General features: G+C 38.4%; 1 pseudogene; it reads left to right on the top strand.

Annotated features, from left to right (window-relative positions):
* The first annotated feature begins 12230 nt into the window (after positions 1–12230).
* On the top strand, positions 12231–12355 carry LOC119042528 (uncharacterized; annotated as a pseudogene).
* Positions 12356–13604: the final 1249 nt, after the last annotated feature.

The raw sequence follows: 13604 nt of genomic DNA, 5'->3' as shown, positions 1-13604 counted from the left end.
AGGCCTGCCCCAGTGTTGCCACCTCAGAGAAGTGACAACCAGCAGCAGAGCGAAATGGGAGCTCAGGCATCAGAGATGCTGGGCAGACACAGCACAACAGACATTTTAGTGGAAGACTCTTTCAGGATCTGGCTCCTTATGCTACCAGGGCCAAGTCAGCTTCCCTCAAGGTCACACCCACATCCTCTACCTGTTCTACACAGTTGTGCCCTGGTGCCATTGTGTCCTGCCAACAAAGTCTTCCTAGGTAATTCTCCTCAGTGCCTCACCAGGCCAAGCCTCGGGCTGTCAGGAATAAAAACAAACACAAACAGATACTATTATTGCAGAATGTATGTATATTCAGTTTTTCCTCATTGCTTTTTAACCAATATATGTGGGGGTAGGAGAAGACGAAAAGCAAAAACATGGTCCTAATGATGTAGCAACAGCTTAATTTTTCCAGATGGATCCAAGGCTGGTTCTTACAAACTGGAAAGTGAAATTTGCCCAATGGAAGGAAAGTTCTAATAAAAACATTTTGAACATAATTAATATAAGATTAAGTTTCCCCCCGAAAAGGTTCTTTTTTGAGGTAGAAGGGTTTAGAACAGCTTATGGAACATTTCAAAATGGTATCTGGTAAGCATTTTGCCCCCTTTAAAATCACCCATAGCCCTTGAATATATAAGCAAACAGACTGAGTGGTTTTAGGTTTGCCCACAGTGGGCAGGACATACGCACATTTAGCCTTATCTACTGCCACAGAGGCTGGTCTCTCCACAAACCTCCCCAGAAGTACGACGGATGAAAACGCAGGGGTTTTTTGTACAGCAGAGCAGCTTATACATAATCCTGTTACTGTGCTAGGCACCTATTAAATATGATTGAAATAACACCCATTGGAAGCCTTAAAACCTTAACCACCAGTTTTACTTCTAAAATAAAGTAAACTGCCAAAAGTTCTGATAAAAGTGACAATTTATATTTTTAAGTAGTACAACTGGAATTTTCCTATATCGGTAGACAAAGGAATTCTTACTCGGATAAGTAGAAGAGCACCAATAAATTTAAGGTAGCTTATGCAAGTTAGGCACTAATGAATGTCATCTTCTGTTTTGTCATGAAAAAAGATCTTTCTGCTGCTAAAGGAGACTGATTTAGATTATGAATAGCTGTAGTGATTTGCAAAAATGGCTCCAGAGAGATAGAATGAGACTCCATATACTCATGGCACTTGAGGTTTCTGCCCTTTTTGTTGAAAATTAATTTGTCCTGTGGGTTATTGGATTCCAGCTCAGCCAATGTATATTGCTCAGTCATCACAAATTTACTCAAAATTTAGTGTAGCTGAAGTTCATTCAACAAGACAAAAGTCTACAGTTGAAAGCTTCTAAAAATCTTTTTAAAAAACTGGCTAACAGTATAATGGAAAGTGCTGGCGTCCAAGTAGATTCACATAATGTTTTGCAGATATCAATATATACTACATTACTACGTTAGAAATAGACTTTTCACTTGTGTCCCAGGAAAAGGCAGATCGGGAGGATTTATCACCCTTTGGTAAGAGGACACTGTGGTTGGAGTTTCCATAGCCCAAAAATATATATAAAGCCCCACATTCAGATTAGATTCTGTAATACATACCATATATTCCATTCATTCCCATATTTTCTTAATAAAACAAATATTTTTAAAAGCAAATAGATTACCTAACTCCTAATACTTTCAAATCCAAAGTTTGATAGATAGACACTACCACAGATAGACATTTAAGTACACAAATTCTGTTTCCCTGTTTCAGCAGCTCTTCCCCGAGGGCAACTCACTTCCTACCTGGGAAGCTGCAGCGGGGAGGCTGGGCGGGAGGGTCAGAGCGGGGAGTTGCACTCCAGACCCAGCATCAGGACACAAATCACTTGCTTCTGACAAAAGGAGCACTAGTTCAGGGCCCTGCTCCTTTCCCCAACAATACTGAGAGAAAAAGAAAGGGGAGTATTCTTCAAAAGCGGCTATTGTGTGAAGATACAAAGGAGAGATTAAAAAAATGAATGAATGAATGAACAGCTAATTGTGAGAAACAGAGCAGTTTCTAGTCAATCTTAAAGTGATTTTCCTTCATATAATCTATAGTTTTCATTTAAATATTGATATTGAATACATTAAACAATTAAATATGTGTGTTTGATAGTCTTCTTTCCCTTTGAAAATCTAGATGGCTCTAAAAACTTATTTAATAGCTAAAACCACACCAGAGAACCTCCTCTGTGATGAGGGCCACGGGGATAGCTAATTAAATTGATGCTCAGGAGGCAACAAACATTACTTATTTATTCCATTTATAGTTGAAAGATTACTAGATAATAAGACTGTTTTCTACTGAAACGTTCTATTACAAAGTAATTAAGAGATAAAACTAAATGGTGAAAACATTAGGATATGTTATCTCATTAAAAAAAGAGAACAAATACATTTGGAGTGACCTACACCATCAGTTTGGACATTTTTCATAAAGGCTTCTGTTTTATTCCTTGCATTTAAGATTACATTACAACAGAACCACACAACAGATGAAGTTCACACTGAAGCGATCAGCTCTTCGCTTCGGCTACAATTGCACAAAATGAGATACAGAGCGCTAACCAAGCCATGACACAATGGACTGGAAATTTTAGATTAATAAACCTCTTTCAGCTGAGAACTAAATAACTTTTACAGTTGTATCTATGGTTATTTGTTTCTCTGAAGATTTATGGTCCTCGCAACAGATATGCATCTTATCTTTCACTCTCCAGATTAAAGAGAGATGATTTTAAACAGGCTTCTGACTGGCATAATCTGGAATTGCAGATGATCTCAATTTTTTTTAAAAAAATGCTAAAAGTGAACTTGCAAGTCAAATGAAAATGACTTTGCGCATATCAGGTGCACAGGGGGTGAAAATCTGCATACAGCTAAACGAGGCCAACATTCTATTCCTGGGACTGATCCCCACGCCCTGCTCTGAACCAGCCAGGTGCAATCTGTACATGCTTAACCAGGAATTAAAACTCTTCGTGCTGCTGCTGCTTTAATTGATTGATGCTAAAAGTTTAGAAAATAAAACCTAACCAGCTATTACAAAGCACCTTTAACCAAGCCTTCTCCTTTGAAAGCAGGATCCTCAATTGAAACTGGCAGACCACATTTTTAGGTTTCAAGCAGCTCTGTCATTCTGCAAGGAATGTGTCTGCCACTTCACACGATAGCTTGAGCTGAAAGACATGTACTTTGAATCAGAGAATCAATAGAACACTTAATGGACAATTAGGAGAACAGCTGTAGGACTGTCAGAGACCCATCTGTACACAGCTCAAACCGCGCGCCTGGACAGGGCCCGGAAAACAAAGTGCACTGCTCCGGGGCACTGGCCCCAGTACAAAACCTCCTTTCATTTCTCATTTAATGTTAATATAGTGTTCTTTTTCATTACACATTTTAACACGTGTAGAAAATTATGGAAATTGCTTAAGCCATTTGTCAACTTATATCATGTGAATTGATCAATAAATTTCACTACTTTGTTGTTAATGTAGATAAATTTTGGCATTTAATTAAGCTCCAGTGAAAACGTGGCCACTTTTAATTTCAGCAGATGCTGTCGTTTCATTTGTAATACATAACTACAGGGGTAAATGCAACCCAATCATGAATTATCACTAAATATTTATAGACAATGTAGCAATTCAGAAAATAGACACAATAAGATTTTTATAATGAAACAATTACTGTAAGAAAAATCTGAAATAGGCGGTGATGAACTCTAACAGCGGCTGTGAACGGATTCTTAATATTTGAGATCCACAAAAGAATTACATATATATATTTTTTTCTCTCATGATCCTGCCTCCATAGATTGTGTCTCTATTAGGCAAAAATAATTTCAAATTCTTTTCACGGGATTGTTCTAAAAGACTGCTTCCTAAGTTTGTAGAAGTATATTAAAATGTATAAATTGAAGCAATCCATTCATTTATATTTCTTTTTACTGAATTGATTTAGATACAATTGGGAGGCTTCTTTTAATGGATAAGAGCAAAATCTTCTGATCCTTATTTTACAGACATGAGTTGGCTTTGGGCTATGAGGTTGGTCAAGAGGACCAACCCCATCCCATAGCCCTGGGATGGGGAAAGGAGACAGAATGCCAGACAATGGACAAGGCAGAATGAACTTTTTAGGCTCTCTCCATATGGCCGGAGGGGCCCCAAGATGAAATCCTGCTCCTGACAGCCAGAGCCCAATAGCCTTAACCCTCCCTGGCGTGGTCTGACATGATAAACTGCTGTATCTCATTTGAGAAGGAATAGGCTGCCTCTCGGTGATTCCGCTGCTACCTTCAGGGAAAAGGGATTGGAAATCACACTGCTGTCTGTACAGCACCCACTCCAGGTCGCTCATGCCCACCACCATCTGAATGCGGCGGGTCAGGGGTCCTGCTGGCTGTGTGGCCACTGCGTTTTCAGGAGAAATGCAGGCCCGAGTGCTTGTGTGGCGCCTCTGTGAGTATTTAAAAAATAAAGTTTAGGGAAATCAAAGCTGATCCCTCATTCCTATTTTTACAATGTCTCCACGTCAAATTGGCCATCCCTGCCGAGGCAGTTTGGCACTTTCTGTTGGTCTGGCAGGAGGGCACATGGTCAGAGAAGATGATTCTCTAAAGTCAGACTCTATTAGAGGAATGAGAATTAGGCAGCCAATGGGAAAATGGATTGGGTATTCTTGCTGAGACAAATTACCCATCTAAATTTCCGGCCAAAATTCTCTCTGGCTTACCCTCACATGTTCATATTTCTCTTTATTCCAAAACTTAAATTTCCTGGGACTGGAGGCCTTATTTTTATACCCCTAAAAAACATAGAAGGGGCTAAAAAAATCTACCCCAGTCCTAATACAGATAATTAGAAATCTTTTTATAATCTCTTAAATCCAGGAGTTCATAGTCATAATTTTAGCATTTTCCTGAGTTGTATATGTATGAATCTTTTTTCAAATTGATCTTTTTCCCATGACCATTTATTCCCCAGATACCCCTCTCCCCCCTGCAATCACCACACTGCTGTCCATGTCCATGAGTCCTTTTTTGTTTTTGCTCAATCCCTCTGCCCCCAACTGCCCTTGACCAACTGACTGCCCAGAGCTGTCACCATGCTCTCTATGAGTCTGTCCCCATTTTCCTTGTTAGGTCAGTTTGTTCATTAGATGCCACATATGAGTAAAACCATACAGTATTTCTCTTTCTCTGACTGGCTTATTTCATGTAGTGTAATGTCCTCCTGGTCCATCCATGCTGCTGCAGGGCGTAAGACTTTCTTCTTTTATTACAGCTGAGTAGTATTCCATAGTGTAAATGTCCCATAGCTGTTTTATCCACTCATCTGATAGACACTTGGGCTGCTTCCTTATTTTGGAAATTGTAAACAATGCTGCGATAAACATGCTTATGTTCTTTTGAATTAGTGTTTTGGGTTTCTTCAGATAAATTCCCAGAAATGTCTGTGAATTTCTTTGTTTGGTGAAAACTGAGGAAAAATACAGGCTATTGCATGGGCTAAGGAAATACCAGCATTTGTTGAATATTTGGTGTGGACATTAAAGTGGCAAGAAGGCTGAGATACAAGATCAAAAGAAACAAAAATTAGATTTAAAAAATTCGAGATTGTAGTGCATTAAAGATGGTCACAAGTTTTTTCTTTTTGCCATTTCCCTCATCAGTAAAGAGATTCTACCTATGAATCTGGGCTGGTCTTATGAGCAATTCTGTCCAACAGAATTTAGTGGAAGTACTGTGCCAGATCCCAGCCCCAGCCTTGGAAAGGCCCCAAGTGACTGCATTTGTGCTCTCTTAGGAGTCAGCTGTCCTGCTGTAAAAGAATTTTGAGTTAGACTACACAGGATGGGCATGCCCTTGGGGAGCAGTCTCTGATGTCCCCGGGCCAGGCGCACGCCCAGCTGAGAGTGCTGCATGGGTGACTGCAGCTTCCCCGTGTGGAGCAGAAGAACTGAGTGTAGCTGAGCTCATCAACACACTGATCATCAGGAATAACAAATCCTTATCAGGTTAAGTCAGTCATGACTGTCAGATAATAATATATGATATGACAACAGATAATATATGACGTGGCAACAGATAACAGAATCAGAGATTTTATTATTTTAAAAAATCTCCATTTTTTTCCTTCTCCTATCCTATCCTCCTTTTGAAGTGATGCCAACTGGCAGTCAGCACCTGTTTTCCCATGCCGTTTGCAGAGGCGACCCAACAACAATAAAACAGAAGGTCAAGATATGAAGTGGGATGGGAGAAGTAGAATTATTTTTGAAAGGGAGCTCAGACTTTTTACCTCTGCAATTTGTTTTCTGTTCTCTCTCTTTAGTTTTGGGGGTCGTCCCAAGTCTACAGCAATGCTCAAGGTGGACACCAAAGGAAAGGCAGTTTCTGTAACAGGAACTCCACCCCTTTCCATGGTTCTAGTTTTAAAAGTCGACTGAAAGACCCAATTTACTTAAATCTGAATAGATTTTAACAGAGATCAGTATAAGTTCTGCTATTTACATTAAAGTTGCCAAACATAAACCCTTCAAATTACATTTTTTCACTCAATGAAATGCGCAGCCATGTAACCTGGGCAAGTAATTTTATCTTTTTTACAGTTTCCTCATCTGTAAAAAATTAAGACAATGGACTTCATAATCTTTAAGGTCTCTTAAAATGTTGACACCTTTCAAAGGTATATGTCAACATGTCATTTTTCAAGTGATGCCAGCTCACTTTTAATCCCCTATTGTGATCACATTAGTGCCAACTAAAAGCCCTTCTCTGTTGCCGAAGGCAGGAATGAATATATCCTTAATCTAATATTCTACCCCTGAATAATTGAGGTGATTGTGTAATTAACTTTCTCTCAGAAAGTATAATCCTAATTTTTTTTAGTCCATCATTTTATAAGAACAAAGAAGTATGACAATTTGTCTTTACCATGCAGGTCTCTAAATGGATACCCATTCTTCATAAAGTTCATAAGAAGTTAGTACATACTTAGCTTTTGGCAAAGATCTGAGAAGGGGCAACAGCGTTAGCATGGAAGGTAATAGCTTTAAAACTCACTGGTTCCTATGTTATGTCTGACACTGTAAATGCTGACACTGAAAACTCTTGTATTTCAGGGGTCTTCGGGAAACTTCACTCACTTCTGGATTCAGTAAGACACAGGATATTAAACGTGTCACAGAAGTCTATGTAAAAACAAATAAGAAAAAATAAAAACTCAGGGCACTCTAGTTCATTGCATTATTATAGTAAACTATGATAAATATTCGGTGTGGTAAATATGGCAAAGTTAGTTTCACTCATAATGTCTAGGAAAGGAACAATAGGGTTCATTAATTCCACAGACAAATCCAAAATTAAGTAGTTTCAACCATTTACGGAATCAAATAGATCTGCAGTAGATACCAGCTGGGTAGCCTTGGGCAATTTGACTAAGCCCTCTGAGTCTCAAGGTTCTTCCCTACAAAGCACGTATTTCTGTTCATGGCATAAAAATGAGATAATGCATATCAAGTGCCTAGAACAGTAAGCACTCAGTAAATAGAAGTTACAATTAAATGTGAGCTCCATAAGAGCAAAAACCTTGCCTATTTTGTTCACTTACCTCAAGCATATAGACAAGCTGTGGAAGTGAAAGATGATTACTCTGGCCAATGGCTCCAACTCTTCCTGTGGCCTTGCTACACTATTTATCAAGCAGAAATCACTTGGTTTCATGATCTTTAACCTCCTCTCTCCATCACTAACAAAGAATGAACCATTTAAAAATAAAAAACCAGAGGGATAGACCCTACACAGACTACCGATCCCCGGTACAGTCATGAGCACGACTTAAGAAAACCATGGCTCATGTAGGGAATAGCAGAATCCCTGATCACAAGACAGGTACTTTTGGAAGGTGTGCTGACCACCTTTACCAAGGCCACCACTTCAGGGAGCTTCTTTCTGCTTTGGTGCAAGTTTTCTCACAGACAAACCAGTGTACTGGGTTCTGTAGAATTTCGGTGGAGTACTTGTAATTCAGTCTGGTAGAGGAATGAAACAGAAAGAGGTTCTAGAGAATTTACCCCAGGCCCATCAGTGGCCCAATCAAAATCAGAACTCACATTGCTTAATCTCCCTAATCACCATTCAATTATTAACCATACTTATTGGCTTCCTATACTGAGAGAGAATTTTGTTAGTAGTATGAAGCAGCCTTAGAAAAAAAGGTACATAATGTGTGTTCTCAATCTTCCCTCAGAGAATTCAGGCTGAATCTGCAACATACCAGAATAAATCGTAAGATCAATGATATGCCCAGGGGTTCTGCTGCCCTGCAAGAGAATCAATTCGGGTTCACTTTTATACGAACATTTTTTCAGTGGGGAAAACACTGGTCAAGGTTGTTCCATCCCCAAACTGTACCAGATCTATGCTTCGTCAATCGTCTCCTGTGAAAGAGACTCTACACAGTACAAACACAAAACCATGCAAAAAGATTCACACTGAAACAAAACTACTACAGCCCAAGCCTTCTGTGATTACAGAGAGTTACTGGTAATATGCTTACTGGTAAAGCTAAAGCCAATGAAGACACAAGTATAAAACTTAAAAGCAGAAAAGAGAGCTGGGGACATCTGCCTGAGAGGGGACCAAACCACGAATAAGGAACCTGGTACTACATGGACTAGGTCCCATGGCATAAGACATGAACTCATAGCAAAACCACACTGAGACCTCCTTATTTTTCCTTTCCCACTCTGATGACAAGGACAATAGCAAGCGATACGAAATGCAAGGAGACTTTTTAAGAAGCATTACCACAGACACAACTGGGCTAAAACTTGGGTGTCTTCTTCTTTGTACCTAGGGTTGGATACACCCAGTATAGAAAAGCATTCAGATGAGTCTAAATCTTTACCTTCATATCGACTTGCTTGCAGCTTTTGATGAGATTTTAAGGTACTGAGACCTAGTCATATTAAACATAAACAATGATAATAATCTTGGCATGTCTTTTTCTTTCCATGCTAATATTAAGAAAGTATCCTTCTTCTTGCTGTGGAAGTCAGGTAAACCACAGTCAAGGTCTGCGTGTGTCATGCATCTTGAGAAGCCGACTTGAATCAGAAGTGTGGTTTTGGTTCAATCCCCAGAGCATACCAAATAGCTTCGATGGATCACAGTGAGCCCAGTCCGAGTTCTTCTTGAAAACTTGATGTGTACAGGTGCATAAAATGTATTATTAGAAGTATATTAATACAATTCTATCTCAACAGATTTAATCCTTAAATGCTACATATACTTGTTTAATCTCCCATTTTAAAAATAGAAAAGGTTAGATTATAACATCAGGTTAGCTCTCTTTGAAGCAGGTAATAATTAAGTTGATTCACTGTTGCAATTACTGTCAAATCCCCCTTAATTACCAGAGATTTTATTGCAGCTTCATTATACGTCTGCTGTAATGCATTGTGGCCCTAAGGAGAAGTGTTGCAGGAAATTCTGCATAGCATGGATAATTCTAACCTGCAGTTACAGCTTCCAGCAAAAGCTGCTGCACTAAATTTATCTTTTTTTGACATTTCTCCGTTACTCATGCACTTAAACAAGGTAACATTACTAAAATTCCTATCTAACTTTAAAAGTTAGAATTGATTTCTCCATAGATATTAAAAACACAGAAAAAGATGAAGAAGGGATAAATTAGCCTTCAATTATTCTTGAAGATTAAATTATATTTATTAATGAATTTAGATTAGGGCATTCAAATAGATGTGAGTCTAAATCACAAATATATTTTGCATTTCTTCTTGTGGGTATTTCATATACGATAAGCAAGACAAAAATTATTACTGTGCCCCTCACAGAAAATCTGGAAGAGGATAATCAATTTACCAATAGTTTTTCAACTAATTTCTGGGGAAAGTAACATTTTAAAAGGTCATTTTTCAAAAAGTTTTTTGTATCACTGCTTGTTTTCATTGGAAAAATCTTGACAAATCAGAGCCTATAAATTGAGTCAGGTCCAAAACAGATCACTGAATAATGTCTCTCAGAGACCCCTTTGCAAGAAAGGAATTCACGCCATAGAACACATTCGAGTCAGGAGGGGCTGCAGTGTCAATGACACCACTGGCAGCTGTGTTAACAGTGAAGGGCCTGGCTTTGTACAGCAATACAGTTATTAAATTTCTCCAGAGACCATGACTCATTAATCAAATATTCATACATCTCTGTAAATACACACTGAACAGAGAATACCCTCAGAGCTGAGCATCCCAGGACAAGTGCTCTTTCATGTAGCGCTGACAAAACCCTGGGAACATGCGGTCCTGTTTTGCATTTCTAATGTACTGTGTACTCTTTAATACCCCATTTCCTAAAAACAGAACACAAATGATCTTACTGATTGCAAGTGTTAGAAGGTTACAATTAAAATTATTCCACTATTGCTTCATACCATCTTTTTTTAAAACGAGGACAGTGAATCAATTCTTCTGTTCTTTGTTGACCATCAAACAAGTAATTTTTTCCCAGGCGGATGAAGAAACCCAGGGCCATGCTCCTATTAATACAAGAATTTGTATTAGCATGAAAACAACAAATCACTAGTTACACGAGGGAGGCCAAATAACTTCACATATTAGCAGACATGAACTTGCTATATTTTTCAAAGTCCTCAGTCTGTTTTATAGGGCTGGGAGTTTCCCCGCTATTGTACAGCAACAAAAGGTCTTTCTCATTCATGGTCTCTGGAAAATGAGGGTCTGAAGGCCAGGCAAAGAAGAGAAGGCTCAAAGTGTCATCTCATAAGGCCACCATGATCAGACTCTTCACCTCAGTGTGGGCAGGATGTACTATGCAAAGGGAAAGAAGAAAAGGAGCGTCTCAAACATCCCATCTACCTAGAAGTTTCTTGAAACTATGGGAACCTGATTCTTCATGCCAGTAAAATAGAGGTAAATCTGTGCCATCACCTCTTCAGACTACTAACCAAACTGCCTGCGTTTTGAGCCTGGTTTTCCAAAATTCTGGCCACATTAAGTCAAAGATATCCCTTCCACACTTCCCTGGCTTTCCTGCCAATGCAGCTCAGTCCTCCTCCACTCCAGGTGCTGTTCTTGCCAGCACGGTTAGAACCATCAGTATGATGCAGGGCCAACTAGCACAGGCTTTGGAATCAGGAGGGGCTTCAGTGCCAGATCTGCAAATTACCAACTGCGCTAACTTCGTATCTGACCCTCCGTTTCTTCATCTGTAAAATGGGAACAATAAAAATACCTATTTTCCCAAGATTTTGGTGACGATTAAACTCAATATTAACTCAGTATGTGATAGTTGTAATTAGTACCAATCTCCCCCTTAGTTCATATCCATGGGTGATGCACATAAGTTCTTTGGCTTCTCCATTTCCTGTACTATTCTTAATTTCCCCCTATTTTGTAGCTACCATTTATGCTTTTTAATCCCTGTACCTTTTCCCTCATTCTAACCCTTACCGCCTCCCAGCTGATAGATTACCCTCCAAAAGATCCCCGTATCTATGATTCTGTTCCTGTGATGCTTGGTTGCTTAGTTGTTTTTTTTTTAAAGATTCAGTTGATAGTTGTGAGTTTGTTGCCTTTTTAATGTTCATAGTTTTGATCTTCTTTTTCTTAAATAAGTCCCTTTAACATTTCATGTAATAAGGGCTTGGTGGTGATGAACTCCTTTAGCTTTACCTGGTCTTGGAAGTACTTTATCTGTATTTTATAGATGAGGTTGAGTTACTTATTGGAGGCCATGTAGCTCATAAGTGCTAAAATCACTATTCAAACAGAGCCAGTCTGACTCTACCATTTAGCCAGTTCATGAATGGCATCTCCACCGTGTGATGCTGGAGCTTGACAGAGAAATACTTGTTTTTCCCTAAACATAAGAATTCGTAATGTTTTCCAAACTAGTAATATTAAGTGAATATGTAAAGTCTTACTCTTGAAGTACTTGTTCTAACTGATGCATGCTATAATGTAACATACTATAACTTGATATGTCCATTAGTAGACTATGACCATTGCTATAAGACCTATGTTTTGCATGTTTTATTCCTTTCCAAAGATGTATCTTTGGTGTTTGGAGCCAATTGTACACTATACAAAAATTCGATAACACTTCACATTTTAAAAATAAAGACGAATTGGCCTGAAGCAAAGCCAGAAGTTTGCTGAAGCTGTTGGTTTCCAAGTAGAAGCCTAAAGAAATGTCTTTCTATGGCCTGTCAGCCATTTCAGAACTTAGAAAATTCATTAGAAAGAAACATCTGAAAAAATTTTAAATAAAGACAAAAAAACAAAGAAAATTTGTGCAGAAATTGACAAGCTGGTTCTAAAATTCATATAGAAGCATAGAGATTTGGAATTGCCAAAATTATCTTGAAAAAGAACAAAGTTGGATGGATGACTCACACTTTCCAATTTCAAAATTTACTAAAAATCTATAGTAATCATGATAGTATGGTAATGGCATAAGAATAGACATACAAATGGAATAGAACTGAGAGTCCAGAAATAAAGCCTTATCTTTATGGTCCATTGACTTCTGAAGAGAAGGCCAAGACCATTCAACCGGAGAAGAATAGTCTTTACAACAAATGGTGCTGGGACAACTGGGTATCAACATGCAAAAGAAGGAATCTGGACACCCATCTCAGACTATATACAAAAATCAAATCAAAGCGGATATCAGAAAAACCTAAATGTAAGAGCTCAAACTATAAAACTCCTAGAAGAAAATACAGGTATAAACTTAGCAGACCTTCGATCAAGCAATGGCTTCTTATATATAATACCAAAGGCACAAGCAACCAAAGAAAAAATAGAAAGTAGATTAAACTAGACTTTATAAAAATGAAAACCATTTGTATTTCAAGTAACACCATCAAGAAAGCAAAAGGCAAACTACAGAATGGGAAGAAATGTTTATATATCATGTATCTGATGAAGAACTTGTATCCTGAATATGCAAAGAACTCTCGCAACTCACTAACATAGACAACCCAATTTAAAGAGAATTTAAATACATATTTCTCCAAATAGGATACACACAGACACACACGATCAACAAGCACATGAAACGATGCTCAACATCTTTAGTCATTGGGAACATTCAAATCAGAACCACAGTTGAGTACCACTTTACACACACTAGATGGCTAAAATAAAAAAAGACCCTATCAAGGGTTGGTCAGGAAGCATAAAACTGTAACTCATACATTGTTGGAAGGACTGTAAAGTGGTGCAGGCACTATGGAAATCAGTGTGGCAGTTCCTTGCGTAGCTAAACATACCACTACCACACGCCCCACAATTCTACTCCTAGATATACACACAGGAGAAATGAAAACAAGTTTATTACAGAATTATTCGTAATGGCTCCAAAAGGGCAATAACCCAGATGTCTATCAACTGATGGATAAACAATATATGGTGTGTCCATCTAATAGAATATTAGTCACAAAAAGAATAAAGTGCTTATGATATATGCTACAAATCTTGAAAACATTATGCTAAGC

Source organism: Artibeus jamaicensis, unplaced genomic scaffold, assembly GCF_021234435.1.
Source record: "Artibeus jamaicensis isolate MK-2021 breed Jamaican fruit bat unplaced genomic scaffold, CSHL_Jam_final scaffold_1019, whole genome shotgun sequence".
Taxonomy (NCBI): Eukaryota; Metazoa; Chordata; class Mammalia; order Chiroptera; family Phyllostomidae; genus Artibeus; species Artibeus jamaicensis.
This window is presented reverse-complemented; position numbering and strand designations above follow the sequence as displayed.